At 55.3% G+C, this 13,936-nt stretch overlaps 1 protein-coding gene across 4 annotated transcripts in view; it reads right to left on the minus strand.

Moving 5' to 3' along the window:
• The window catches only part of KLHL29 (kelch like family member 29), a 324,637-nt gene that overhangs the window by 38,404 nt on the left and 272,297 nt on the right, over nt 1-13,936 (minus strand). The window lies entirely within an intron of this gene.

Genomic DNA, 13,936 nt, shown 5'->3' on the forward strand with positions numbered 1-13,936 from the left:
TCAGCTCTAAATGAGCCGGGCACCGGCCACTGTGCTCAGAGGCTGACCGGGGGTGGCAGGGCAGCCACACGGTGGGGGGACCATCCCCTACGTGAACACAAACGCTGAGAAGGACCAGTGTCCCCAGCAGGCTGTGTCCAGCACCGGCCACGGGCGCGGCTCACGGGGCAGGGCCCCCGCTGTGCGCCAGGCCCTGTGCAGGGGGCAGAAGGGATGCAACAACCTGGCTTTCTGCCCTCTCGGAGCCTTCTCTGCATGTACAGTTATCCATTCAGGGGGGCAGGACTGTGCAGAAGGGAAACGGAGGCTGCGTGGGAGCCTGGAAGAGGAGGGTGGCACCTAGGCTATTCCCTCCGCCTGGGAATTCCTTCGTCCTCGTTCAGAAAACATCTGCCCATTCGGTAAGATCAGCTGCCACTCTGTGGTCCCACCACGCTTGGCTCAGCACTCTGCTGAGTCCGTTTGCTTCTCTCTGGACCGGGGGTGGCTCATGGACAGGGACTTCCAGCACTGAGCACCCAGCAGGGGCAGAGAGGTATCTGCTGGCTGAGTGAACGACCCTGACCAAATGGGAAGACAGGGGCCTTCCTGGCCTGGGGGCACTGAGACGCTGCAGGCTGGCCGTGTGGGGGTCGTCACCAGCTGAGTCTGCAGTCCCCTGTGGTCACACAGGACCAGGTCCTCCTAGACTCCACAGTCGCCAGCCCAGGGATGAGGAAGGTGCTGCTCGGCCTGACATGGGAGTGGCCACTGCCCACCATGGGCCACGGCCTTCCTGCTCAGCTCAGCCTTGGTGGTGAATCACGCTGCCCCTGCTGTGCCACTTCCGGGCTCTCTGGGCTCCCACGCTCTGCTGCGGAGGCCCAGGCTGGCTCCCTCTCAGGGTGGGTGCTGCCTCTGGAGGGTGGAGGTGAGGGAAAGGGACCAAGGATGGCCCTGAGGGGCCTTGCTGGAGCAGCAGTGGGGACCACGCACATCTGAGGGTCTGGGTAAGTGGGGGCTGCAGCCAGGCCTGGGGCAGGCTGGGGACAGCCTTTTCCCCAGCCTGGCTGGCCTGGGGGATCAGGAGGGTCTGCGAATCAAGCTCTGGGACTCCTTGAGGTTCCAGGAAGAACCCCGCCTGTCCCAGCAAAGGTGGATCCAGGAGAGGAGTGGGCTTGGCTACCTCGGCTGCCACCAGAAGCTGCCCCTTCAGCTCCTATCTGTTCCCCTCTGCCCCTGGAGCTTCTGAAACCACTTCCCTCCTCCCTGGACTTCTGCAGGCCAAGGTATGACTGCTCTGTCTCCCGTTAGCAAGGTCTGCAGCATTGCTCTGAGCAGCATCCTCCAATGTGGTGCACCTGTTCGACAGGGGTGCACAGGTAGGCGCTGGGGCAGGGGAAGTCATGGACTTGCTCACCACTCCGAAAAGCTCTCACTCCTCAGGAAAGCTCTCAAAAGCAAAGCCTGCATCTGACCGGTCTCTGCACCCCAGTGCCTAGCATAGCTTCTGGCCTCAAGCAGGTTTCAGGTAAGGTTTGAATGAGTGATTGAGGGAAACAGGTGCTGGCTTGGAGAAGGTGCTGTGGGATAGAAGGCACTGAGTTGGGTCTTGAATGGACAGGGTTTGAGCCATCAGCCATGGAGGAAGGGCTGTCCACAAGCAGAGACTCAAGGTAGAGAAGCACAGAGTGACCAGGGATGCTACAGCTGGGCCAGCTGGGTGGGGGACGATGGAGGGAAGATGTCGAACAGGGAGGAGGAGAAAAAAATTACGCAGAGAGGGGCAGGACTCTGGCAACAATTGCACTGAAGTGCTTTAGACATTTCCAGAAATCCAGTGTTCTTCTCCCCTGGGCAGCGCCTGCAAGGGAAAGCAAAAGCCTGCAAGCTTCAGGGTCGTTCAGTGCCTGGCCCTCTCCTGGCCTGGAAAGAGGAACAGAGGGAGGCCAGCAGGGCTGGGTGGTCTCCTGATCACAAGCATACATTTCCCAGGCATCTGGGCAGTGATGGAATTGTCAGCCTGGAAGTCACCTCGAAGGAGAAATGACCGTGTGCCTCAGACAGAACAGACCCCAGGACTCAGCGTGGAGCACTCACTACCCAAGAGCTCAGGGTCCTAGGGGTGGAGTCCAGGGCCACTGGGTGGCAGGGCCAGGAGGAGCAGCCGGGTCTACACAGGATGGCACCGTGCAGTGGTGGTGATGCTGAGCAGGGCCCAGTGAGTGCTTGCTGGGTGATCGCCGCGGGCTGGCATGGCACTGGCACTTCACACTCCTCATTGCTTTTGAGTTTTGGGAGAGGTGAGGTGACCTGCCCAGTGGAGGGAGGCTGATCTGATCTGACATAGGCCTGTCCTGTCTCGCGTTGGTTCCTGGCCAGTGTACTGGGCTCACCTGAAGGCTTTAAAAATATACAGAGGCTCAGGCTTCACCCCCCAAGTTTCTGATTCACAAGTATGTTTTTGCCTTTTTATTCTCACTCCTGAAGTGTCCGGATCTGTGCTCAGAGCTCAAAGAAATTTACTAAAAAATATAAAATTAAGGAACAACAGCTCAAAGAGCCAGCAATTTATGCAAATGAATGCAAATAAATACACACTTCCATACATATGTTTATGCAAATATTCTTGTGGTCCTTGCAAATCACTCACCCGCCTGCAAGCAGCCACCTACGAATTCTTGGTTGAGAACCCCGGGCAGAGTGCCTGGGTTAATGACAGGTGGTATCACGACCTCCCAGAACAGACGTCTCTATTAGCAAACTCATCCCAGAAGTCCCCCAGGGAACCTCATTGAGCCTGGCTCTGCCCACTACAACCGCCTCCCCTACTCACTCAGGACTCAGGACTCTTTCAAGGCCACTGGCCAGGGAGGAATTGGGAGCAACTGTCCAGCAGGCACTCCAAGGCCACCAGGGCTGGGCAGAGAGAGAGGGGCCCTGGCAACTGCCAGGTGCCTGATCGCTGCTGGGAGGACAGCTGTGACTACTGAGGGTCGGGCTGCCTTTACCTCTGTGCCAGTCTGGGTGGGCCAGCTTGTGGTTGAGTACTTGGTCTTGGGTGCTCCACATGCGCTGTCTGCCTGACCACACCCTACGGCTCACTTTCATAAAGCAGGAGGCGCTGGACTTCAGAAGGAAACTCACCCAGTCACGATCAGAGGTGAGTGCCCCATGCCTATTTCCTCAATGGACGCTCCTTGCATATCCAGCACTCATTTGCAACCCCTTCTGCCAGGCTTTGTGGAACAGTCATGATCTCCATAACTTCAAGGCACCCTCGCTTTGTTGCCTCCAGGATAAGCAACTTCTGCAACCTTCTGGCTTTTGGCCTTGGTCCCCGAGAAAGACTGAGAGGAACTGCTCTCTTCCCACAGGGTCACCGCACACTGTCCTTCCTGAGCCGAGGCTGGGCACACTTCTCTAGTTGCTGCCTGGGGCGGAGGGAGCTTGGCAAGGGGGTTGGGATGTGGCTCTGAAGATCCACCCGAGACCCCTGCCCTGGTTTCGGGGATCGTAGCTCAGCCTGTCTTAGGCAGCCTTGGAAAAGGCACATGCAACTTGTTATTTCTCTAGTTGCTGCATCTGGGATGTGGTTGCCGTCATCATTTGGGAGGCTCTGGGGAGCTCGAATGTGAGCCCCCTGAGGGCAGGGAGGTTGGCTTGTTATGCAGGGTAGGTGCTCAGTACAGTTTTGTTGACTGATGCATAGAATGAGTTTTTCCTCTGCAACACCTATGCCTCAATATTTTCTCCAGTTGCCCTTGTGACTTCATGCACAACTTGGGGTGAGGTGTGGGCCTGTCCCACCATGGTACTCACCTCCAAAAGGGCAAGAATGGACAGTGTCCCCCATGGACCCAGTATACAGCTCGATTTGGAAAAGGTTATTGATATGGTTTGGATATTTGTCCCCTCCAAATCTCACGTGGAAATGTGTTGGAGGTGGGGCCTGGTGGGAGGTGTCTGGGTTATGGGTGCGGACCCCTGGTGAATAGCTTGGTGCACCTCTCCCTGTCTTGAGAGGCCTTTCCCTCTATTAGTTCATGCTAGGCCTGGTTGTTTAAAGAAGCTTGGTGCTCCTTCCCTCTCTCTTCCGTCCACCCTCACCTTGTGATGCCTGCTCCCCTGTGCTCTCCACCACGAGGGGAGCCTGACCACACCCTATGGCTCACTTTCATAAAGCAGGAGGCACTGGACTTCAGAAGGAAACTCACCCAGTCATGATCAGAGGTGAGTGCCCCATGCCTATTTCCTCAATGGACGCTTCTTGCATATCCAGCACTCATCTGCAACCCCTTTAGAGGCCTCTCCCTGAGGCCTCTAAAGCAGCAGATGCTGGTGTCACGCTTCCCGTACAGCCTGCAGAACCATGAGCCAAATCAACCTCTTTTCTTTATAAATTACCCAGCCTTAGGTCTTCCTTTATAGCAATGCAAAATGGACCAAGATAGTTCCCTAGTTGAAAAGGTAAGTTCATTTCAGCATGGGTCTCACTTTTGGCAGGGGTACTGGTGGTAGGGAGATGGCAGAGGGGTGTCAAACCCTTCAGGCCATGATGGAAATTCAGTGACTAGTGTCCTATTGGGCACCAGAAGTCAGTTCAGGTATGACTCTGTCTCACCAAAGGCCTGTGACAGCAACTTTTCAAGCATAGAAATCTCTGGGCCCTGGTGACAACACATCCCTCCAAACCCTGGGCCCCTGGTGGCAACCCAGCCCTTCGAGTTGTAACACACGGTGGATTCCAGTCCAGTGGAGAGAAATCCGCCACGTGGTGTTGGGAGACAAGCCTGGCCTCACTGTCCTCACTCCCAGTTCTTGTTGGTCCAACTTTTCAGGAAGAAAAAGAGCTCTCACACTCAGAACATTCCCTGTCTGAGTACCAGAGGCCCTAGCTCAGCCACCAGCCACCCGAGTCACCACCCAGGCATGGGAGCGAGGCCCAGGCCATGGGGAGCACTATCTCCGTGTACTCTTTTTTTTTTTTTTTTTTTTTTTTTGAGACAGAGTCTCGCTCTGTCGCCCAGGCTGGAGTCCAGCAGCGCAATCTTGGCTCACTGCAAGCTCCACCTCCCAGGTTCATGCCATTCTCCTGCCTCAGTCTCCTGAGTAGCTGGGACTACAGGTGCCCACCACCACGCCTGGCTAATTTTTTTGTAGTTTTAGTAGAGACGGGGTTTCACCATGTTAGCCAGGATGGTCTCGGCCTCCTGACCTCGTGACCTGCCTGCCTCGGCCTCCCAAAGTGCTGGGATTACAAGCGTGAGCCACCGCATCTGGCCCTCTCCGTGCACTTTTAAAAGACCATTTTATTATTTTATTACCTCAGGCTGGCCCTTTACCTCCTCAGCTTTTCTGGGCTGTTTGGGAGATTCCCAGTGGCTCCTGTCACTCCATGGTTGTGGGAAAAGGGAAAAAGGAGATAAAGCATCTCCTTTGGAGGGGAAGGGGAGTGATTGGCCCCGGAGCCTCCTGGCTGGTTGGTGAGGTTGGCCCTGCCAGTGACTCTGGGGTCTGTCCCATGGCAGGCTACTGTCTTGAGGGACTGGCTCTCACCCACATGCCAGCCCTGGGCACAGCGGGTGCTGCCCTCCCCTTTGTGGAAAACTGGCTGGAAGGGGAGAGGTGCAGGGAGGGCCCACTGGATCCTTTTTTATGGTCAACCGGACTCATCAAATCGATGGCAAACAAACCCAAGACTGTTAGGAAACATCTATTCCTGCCTCCTGGCCCTGGGTAAACATGTTCTGTGTGGCGATCTTGCTCAGGACCCAGGGACCGAGGGGGGGGCCCACCCAGGATCCAGTCCAAAGCCCAGAAGCCAGAAACAGAAGCAAACTCAGAATTTACATATACAGCTCAGAGCTTAAAATTTAGAACCCAAAGCCCCAGCCAGAGCCCAATGTTTGACACAGTTCAACCAGAGGCTAAAGTCGACCTAAAATCCTGGCGCTGAGACACCTGGACAGAGTCCCGAAAACCCTCCCTGCCCCAGTGTGCTGGAAAGTTCCTTTTGCTGCCTTGAGCCCTCTGATTGGCACCTGACAGTGTGCATTGTATTAATTATGGTCAGAGCTTTTCAACATGCAATAAAAAGCTTTTTAAAACGTTCCGATGGGAGGTGATTAACTCTATTAAGTGGCATTATGGATCTTTCTATCTGTTGCTTTCATAAACATAGTTGTAGGCGCAATGTTTTATTATGGGCATAAAAATGTCCCGCATTACAATGCATAAGCGCATATTGATGTTATATTTCTTTAGTGTGCTATGTGCCTCAGTCCCCAACCACTCGGAAAAGAAACTACACGTCTTAATAATTTATGTTCCAAGTTTTAACCAGGATTATCAATGGCAGCTTTTGAGCTTTCTCTTTTGGCAACACAATACATCATAGTAAAAATGCACCGACAAGCGATGTGTCCGTTTGATTTTTTCCACCTGAATCAGCAGCCCAAACTCCAGACACAGCAGTTTAGGGCAACCAGCACACTGAAGAATTTAAGTCTAAGCATTTAATCTGTTCTTTCCATAAATTTCTGCTGCTTGTGCTTTATAATGATTCTACCAGAGGAAGTTTATTTATATCGCAGATTTTCAGCATCAGCACATTGAGAACACAACGGCAATCGCTCAGTCAATAGCTTACAGCCATGTATAATATCACTCCGGAAATCAAAAGCCCATTTGGAGAAAAGAAGGCTCAGATTAAAGTCACTTTAAGACATCAATAACTTGGAACTGGCTGAAGAGAAGTTATAAATATCCAGGGTGCGCATATGCAAATAGGCGCTCACAGACGCGCCACCTCCGCGTGCCCGGGAACCTCCCGGTGGTCCCCTCCCCGGCGCACGTGACGGCGGGGCCGCGGGGCGGGGCGCCGCGGGGCGGGGCGGCCCGAGTGGACTCGTCACCACCTCCTTCTCCTGCCGGGCACAAGCAACCCCGCCCCAGCCCGCGGGGACCCGAGGGGTCTAGGACTGGGGCGTAAGGCAGGCGAGGAGGGGACCCCTACTTGGAAACCCCAATAAGATCAAGATAACAAGCACACTTCTGGTTGCTTGCTAATGGTCCAAAGGGGCGCTTTGATGACCCCCGCCTCGTGCCTGCAACCATCTATCTCACTCCATAGCATTCGTCCTCAGCTGGGGAGTTTGGGGACTGGGAGTGGTCAGGAGCAGGGCGGGGCAGGGGAAGCCCAGCACTTTGAAACGCTTCCTCCCACCTGCCACCCTCTCAGAGACCAGACTGCTGATGAGATCCACTCTTGGAATCCTCAGGGCAGCTCTATGACAGATTGCCTCCATGGTACAGGCCAGGAAAATGAGGCGCAGAGTGTCACTGGTCCCAGGCCACACAGCAAGTGAGTGGCAGAGCGGAGATTTGAATCAGGTTCTGCTTAATTCAAAGCCCTGCATGTATGGCTTTCAACCCACCACTGTGTTTCCCTGCTTCCTGCTCACCCTGCCCCGGGAAGGCAAGCTCGGGCCCCAGGAAGATTTAGGGGTCCCTTGGGAAGGTGAAGCCCAAGTCCAAGGAGCACCACCGACAGTCTGTAGGTGGGTCCAGGCTGAGGAGAGGTGGCTCGGGAGGCGAGCTGGGTGGGACCCCTGGAAGGAGCAGAAGCTGGATGGAGGAGCCAAGGCAAAACCCAGGGGGATCTGGAAGTGGGGACAGGGCAGGGCTCTGTCCTTAGGTGGTAAGGGGGCCTCTTGCCTTTGGGAGGGAGGGAAGGCCAGAAGCACCTACCAGGAGGCGCTGGAACCCCAGGAGGGGCTGGTGAACTCAACCGCCAGAGATGAGAAGCTGCAGTCCTAGAAACTGTCAAGGCCTCACATGGCCAAGGGCTTATCTTGGCCAAAGCCCCCACCATCTATCGATCGATCGATCAACAAACAACAAATGCCTCCAGGAGAAAGAGGAACACTGATCACTGCTCAGAGCACGATGTGGCCCTGCACAGAGCGAAGATCCATCAAAAAGGGAATTTCCTATGGTCAGTGGGTGATAGTAAGACAGTGAGGTTAAATCCTACAAAAATATCTGGACGAGACAATGTGAGAGGGCAGAAAAACTGAATTAACTTTGTGTTAAGACCATTGAAGCTGATGACTGAAAGTCAAATTTTTTCAGGATGACTTTTGCTGAAAGACCCCCTAAGGGCCCAGAGAGCCCCCTCTGCACCCTTGCTGAAGCTGTCCCCTCCTCCTGGGTTCTACCCTCCCTGCTCTGGTGCCTACAGAGCACCTGGAGCTTGTGCTTCAGTACTGTGGGCAGCATTGATCCTTTCAGCTGGAGGCATTCATTCACTCATACACTCAACAAGTGTTTACTGAGCATCTGTCATGTGCCAAGCACTGGATACAGCAACTGGCTGTCCCCTTGGAGCATGGATTCTAGAGGATACCTGGCGACCTGCCCAAGGTCTCGTCCTATACAAGGGCAGGCACAGTTCGGCTGGCTCAGAAGCGCAGGGCAGCCAGGCAGAGAGAGGCCCTCGAGCATGCATTTGGGGGCAGTTGGTTCCAGAGCTCCCAGTAAATAGCTTTTCAGGGTCTCAAGCGTCAGTGACTCATCATCTCTCTTTCCCTCTTCCTAGTGGGCCTGGGGGTTGCTCATGGGTTTGGATATCCTTCCCAGGACAAGTGCCCGGGGGCACTGTGGGGGCACCTCTACTCCACCACGAGTAAGGCCATGTCCTTCCAGAAAACTGACCTAGTCCCAGGAGCAGGATTACACACTCATTGTCCTTCTGCCACTGCCCATGCCAGGAGGGATTCAGGCCCAGCCCCAGGTGCAGCTCAGCAGGGCAGGCGCCTGGCCCTGTGATGAACGCACGCAGGGCGAGGCCATGCCAGGTGTGCAGGTGCAGTCTGTCTGCGGGTGGGGATACAGCGGGCCCCTTATCAGGCGTGTGGGACCTTCTGAGGTTGGGCTTCTCTCCTGTTAAAACATTTTTCATGGTTTTTCTTTTTTTGAGACAGGGTCTTGTTCTGTCACCCAGACTGGAGTGCAATAGTGTGATCATAGCTCACTGTAACCTCAAACTCCTCGGCTCAGGCAATACTTCCACTTCAGCTTCCCAAGTAGTTGGGACTACAGATGCATGCCACCATACCCAGCTAAATGTTTAAGTTTTTTGTAGAGATGGGGTCTTGCTATGTTGCCCAGGCTGGTCTTAAACTCCTGGCTTCAAGTGATCCTCCCACCTCAGCCTCCCAATGTGCTGGCATGACAGGTGTGAGACATCACGCCTGGCTTCTCTTTCTCTCTCTTTTTTTTTTTTTTTTTTCTGAGATAGAGTTTTGCTCTTGTTGCCTAGGCTGGAGTGCAATGGCTTGATCTCAGCTTACTGCAACCTCCACCTCCCAAGTTCAAGCGATTCTCCTGCCTCAGCCTCCCAAGTAGCTGGGATTACAAGCGCCTGCCACCACGCCTGGCTATTTTTTTTTTTTTTTTTTTTGTATTTTTAGTAGAGGTGGGTTTCACCATGGTGGCCAGGCTGATCTTGAACTCCTGATCTCAGGTGATCCACCCACCTCGGCCTCCCAAAGTGCTGGGATTACAGGCATGAGCCACCATGCCCGGCCAGCTTCTCTCCTTACTGACCTGGGAAGAGGCTGTGGAACCCCCAGCTTCCACGTGAGCCCCAACTGCCACCTGCCACAGGGGAGGGGCTGGACTCCCAGAAGGCTGGAGCCTGATGAGCTGGGGGTTGTGGGGACAGTAACCTGTGCCCCTTGTCCCTTTTGGGCTATGAGAACCAGCTCTTGTTGGGATGGAGTGTTCACCTTCCTGGAATTCTCCTGCCTCCCCAGGCCTCTCTGGTGGGGCTTGAACACTTGTTTTTGGCAGCTCCTCATGTGGAAGCTCTGGTTTCTGTTTGGCAGCTGCAGGGGTTCCGGGGATGGTGGCTGGGAACCCTGATGAGCCCACACCCGACTTTCCCAGGGAGGACAAGCTGCCTTGGCTCGGGTGGGAGCACCTGTGTAAATCAGAAGAGACGGGCTGAGGGGGAGGCGGCAGGGAGCTGAGGTGACCTGAGCCACCTTGGGTAAAGCCAGATGTGATGTCAGCATACTGTCTCTCAGTTGGTGAGGCAGGGGGTGGTCCATGCCTGCCTGGTCTCTGGCCCAGGCCATGTCCCCAGGACCCTCCACCTGGGAGAGAAGAGTGAGTCACAGAGAAAAGACCTGTCTGCCCTAGGCTGGCACTTGGGCCTGGGGGCTTCCACATGGTGTGAGGGTCCAGGGAAGCTTTCTGGAGGAGGAACAGGCTAAACACAGGTCTAGATAGGAGTGATGTGAGGGGCCCTGTGAGCAGGTGCAGCGCTGCGGCGCACAGGTGGCCTGAGCAACAGGTGAGGGGCTTAGTGAGAAAGGAGGACCCCTGAAGGGCTCCAATCAGGGGAGGGCCTGGCCAGTGGCGCGTTAGGAGGATTGCTCCGACCACGGAGGCTGGAGGAAATGAGGAGGCAGCATGCCACTCAGGGAACCCTGAGGGGTGGGAGGGAGAACTGAGACCACAGAGGCTGGCCAGGCCTGGAGGAGGGCCTGGCTGCAGGAGGCCCTGGGGAGGAAGCCTGGTGGGCTGGATGATCTCATGGGAGGCTCAAGGCTCTTTAGCGCCAGGCACAGTTGGGCACGAGTGAGGGCACCGCCTCTGATCTGGGACCAGCTGCTCATTTTCCAAATGGGGAAGGGAAGCAGGAGCTGAACTGAGCCGAAGCCAGGCCCCTCTGTCCTCACACCGGACATGCACCTGCCAACTACCCAAATGACCAGACCTGGGACTCAGCGCTGAGAATGGAACAGTGAATATGGGGTTGAGGACAAGGCTCTGGGGTGAGGGCCCTGCTGTCACTCAACTGCCTGGTGTCCACCCGCTGACCCACTGGGTAAGCATGGGAAAGTTATCTGACATTTCTGAACCGAAGTTTCCTCCCCTGTAAACGGAGGTCATGAACGTACCCACTTCAGAGTTGTAAGAATTAAATGGGTCAACACATGGAACATGCTAGAAGAGTGTCTGGAAGGTAATAAGCTCAGTAAGTCCCCCAGCGCCACTGCCGACGGGTTGCTCAAGTTACACACTGCACAACTCCAGGGGGTGCCATTCAGCTCACCCACATCCTAGGTTTCCTTCGTTATCATGACAATTTTCTGGTAGGTGGCAGGCAAGGGTCCTAGAAAAGGGTACCTTTTTACATTTCATACACAGTTGCTAAATCGGTCAGCGGCGGGGGTGTTCTAAAGTCACTCAGTTGAGTGGGGGAGACAGACATGAAAATAGACCATCAAGATGCTGGCTGGTGGGGAGGATGAGTGAAGGCTGCGCTGCGCTGGGGTGAGCTGAGGAGAGGCTTACTCTTCCACGCTGAGGCTGGGGCCTCTCAATTCTGACCAGAAAACTGGGATGTCACAGACACCCTGGGCCTCACAGGTCTCTCCTGAGGAGACCTGGCTCCCAGGCCCTCCGACCGGCCCAGCAATTTGAGCGGGGCCAGGCCGTGAGGCTGTGGCTTCAGTTCCCAGAGGCTGAAGTCCCCTTTCCTCTGTGTCAGCGTGTCAGCGTGAGTTCCTCCGCCTCTGCACTCAGTTCCTTCGCCTCTGCACTCAGTTCCGCCGCCTCTGCACTCAGTTCCGCCGCGGGAGAGGCAGGCGGACACAAACTCAACAACCGGAAGGCCTCTCAGCAGCGGCGGCCCCTGAATGGCTCATCATTCACCTCCCATGACTGACAACGGGACGGCCCCTCATGGACGGCCACCTCCCCTGCCCCTCCAGGCTGCTTCAGCCCAGGAGAACGGAACCTCGTGGCTCTGCGCAGAGGAGCCTCGGCCGGTGTCAAGGGGACGTGGGGCCTGTGCTGAGCACCTGGGAGGCGCTTCTGTGAGCCTTGTGGGGAGCCAGAGTGAGGCTGCTTGCCCTCTAATCTGCTGCCCCCCAGCAATCGGCGAGGCCAGACCTTGTCACTCTGTCACCCCCAGACTCAGCAGCCTGTGCTGACGGGGGCATCTTCCCCACCCTGGTGTCCAGGGCTCAGGGGCTTTTCCTCACCAGCCTCTGACGCTCAGGCAGGGCTTTGGCTCTGGTGGCACAGGCGGGGAGCTCTGGAAGATGCAGACCCCCATCCTGGAGCTGGCCTTGGTGGGGGAGGGTGGAACCCTTGAAGGGAGTGAGTAGGGTTGGGGAGGACGATGGAGAGGAGGGTAGAGGAAGGATGGGAAGAGGTGGATGAGTGGGCAGGAGGGGGAGGAGGGAGGAGGGCCAAGTGTGGACAGGGGACACAGAAAGGGAGCTCACAGGCTGTTCTGGGTGCTGTGGAGCTTGAGGGGCCGAGATGCACAGCCAGCTGGCTACACTGCCCCATGGCTCCTCAAGGCCCATTGGTCTCAGAGGCCTGGACCAACCCTAACGGCTTCTGTTAGGCAGCTGAGAGACCAGGCCAAAGCATCCACCTTTAGCCTTCTTGCTCCTGCTCCTGTCAGAGCCTCAGAAGCCTGGAAGGCTCAGCAAGGACACCCCGGTGACCAACCAGCCTTCTCAGGCGAGACTGGTCCCCTACTCCCGAGGCATAGCTCTCAGTGCTCCGGGGGAGCACTGGGCCCAGGGGGTGAGGAGATGGCAGCCAGGACTCTCTCAGGGAGTCCCAACCTCCCTCCCAGAGAGCGCCAGTGAGTTCTTCCTGCTCTACTGGGCTCCTTCAAAGCTATCAGCACATGGTTAATCTTCCTTCCGTTCAGAAATGCAGAGTAATTTGCCCGAATGGGGATTTCTGCATATTTATACTAATGTCTGTGTTTAAAGCTTATGAGACAGAGAATTGCTGAGAGATGTCCATTAGCAATATATACAGACGGCAATTATTTCTTTATGGTGTGTGGTTTGACTGCAGAATACTTTATTTCAATAGAAGTAGTGGGCTTTGCCTACTGTGTTTTCTTATGTGCCAGGAGAAATCAATAAGAACAGTAAAGAAGTGAAAAGAGGCAAGAATAAAAGGACTGTGCCCTTTTAGGATACGGAGAGCCCTGAATATGCTACACCACAAACTGCCTTCGTCCTGAGAATCTAAATGCATGTGCCCGGGTTGGGGGAATTCAGTACATTTAAGGATGATGCTGAAAACTTGTAAACCTTCCTCAGGAAGCCTCAAATTTGTTCAGCCCAGGAAGAGCTGGCAGGGGTGCCTTGTCAGAGACAAGCAGGAAAAGGGAGTAAGGGGTGTCCTCAGAGGACCCCACTTCTGGCCTCTACTCCCCAAACCCCCATTTCCACCCTAGGACAGAAGCAGGTTTTGATCTGAAACAAAGTAAGCCCTAAGACTAGAGGTTCATAGACCAAAGATTTCTGGAATGTTCACGGAGGATGGTAGAAACCAGTTTTTAATTTTTTTTCCTGTTGGGGACGAGCGGAGGGGAAGGAAACAGGACTGCTCCAAACTGATGAAACACCATGCAGGTGGGGAGGGCCAAGCCCTTCTTAGGGAGTTTCAGTGTGGAAGATGCTCAGCCTGGGAGATGCCAGCCAGAAAGCCTGGGAAATTCCTCCCCTCTGCAAGCCCCACCCCGTGCTAATCCTGGCTCCACCTCACCTCCGCCCAGCTTCTCCTGGACTCACATGACTTTTCTATATTGGTGCCCAGGAGCTTAAGGCAGACGAGTCTTAAGCGGGCATCGCAGACAGACTGGACACCTGTGCAGTCTGGAAGAACTTCTCAGCTGTCAGCCATGGGAAGGCGATCACTCAGCCTAAGGTGTTCCAAAGAGGCAGAACTGTCCTAAGGGGCTTTGCAGACAAGAATGGCCCCAGAAGTTGGGTGGAGGAACGCACATGGATGATGCGAACATGATATCTGACTCTGCGTGGCAGCAAGCTGCTGCTGACATTTCTCATTCCTGCTCCGGGGAGCTGCAGTGCCTCACAGCCCTTCCCCTTCGCCTTCCCTCACA

This window comes from Macaca fascicularis, chromosome 13 (genome assembly GCF_037993035.2).
Source record: "Macaca fascicularis isolate 582-1 chromosome 13, T2T-MFA8v1.1".
In the NCBI taxonomy this organism is placed as follows: Eukaryota; Metazoa; Chordata; class Mammalia; order Primates; family Cercopithecidae; genus Macaca; species Macaca fascicularis.